Consider the following 902-nt stretch of genomic DNA (forward strand, 5'->3'; position numbering starts at 1 on the left):
TATATATATATATATAATAATAATAATAATAATAATAATAATAAATGCCAAAACTAATTTCTGTGTGTCAGTGTGTCACAATTTGATCCCCTCTCTCAATATTCTTCATGATGGGGTGAGAGTAATAATAGGCATAGAGATGGTGAGGGTGGTAGTAGATTGACAGTTATGATGGTAATGAGCTGATAGTAATAGTATGAACTATAATTGTGATAGAGGCGGAGGCGACTGTGATGATGGTGGCGGTGGGGGTAGCCGAGGCAGTCAGGGATGAAAGTGACGGTAAGCCATGTGAAAAACAGTGGTGATGGTGGTGGAGGGGAAGGCAGCGATGCCAAAGGTATTGATGGTGGTAGCGTCAGATGTCTGAATGGTGTGTGTATGGCAGTTGTCGTGGCGATGGTGGTGGTACTGGTGATGGTAATGGTGATGGTTGAAAACAATCACCAGAAATAGAGAGAGAGAGAGAGAGAGAGAGAGAAAGAAAGAGGTTAGACAGAAAAAAAAACTTGTACTGACCCCTGAATGAGAAGACAAAAGATTTTGTTTATCATGCAGCTTTGCAATAAGTTCCAAGTCAACAAATTATATTGTTTTGATGAAAATTGTTCATTGCTTGAAAAATATTGGTCAAGTTTAATAAAATTTAATTTGTACTCAATGCATGATGTGTCATTGTTGGGCCCAAGGCCCAATGAGGAACCCTCCGCAGGAGCTAGCCCTATCAGGTGGGTTTTAAGCTAGCATATCTATATACATACACACACACACACACACACACACACACACATATATACATACATATACAAACACACACACACATACATACATACATACATACATACATACATACATACATACATACATACATACATACATACATACATACATATATATATATA

General features: G+C 37.9%; 1 protein-coding gene across 9 annotated transcripts in view; it reads right to left on the reverse strand.

Annotated features, from left to right (window-relative positions):
* LOC106881484 (nesprin-1) overlaps positions 1-902 on the reverse strand; it is an 811219-nt gene that overhangs the window by 213549 nt on the left and 596768 nt on the right. The gene's annotated exons all lie outside the window — the stretch shown is intronic.

Source organism: Octopus bimaculoides, chromosome 4 (genome assembly GCF_001194135.2).
Source record: "Octopus bimaculoides isolate UCB-OBI-ISO-001 chromosome 4, ASM119413v2, whole genome shotgun sequence".
NCBI lineage: Eukaryota > Metazoa > Mollusca > Cephalopoda > Octopoda > Octopodidae > Octopus > Octopus bimaculoides.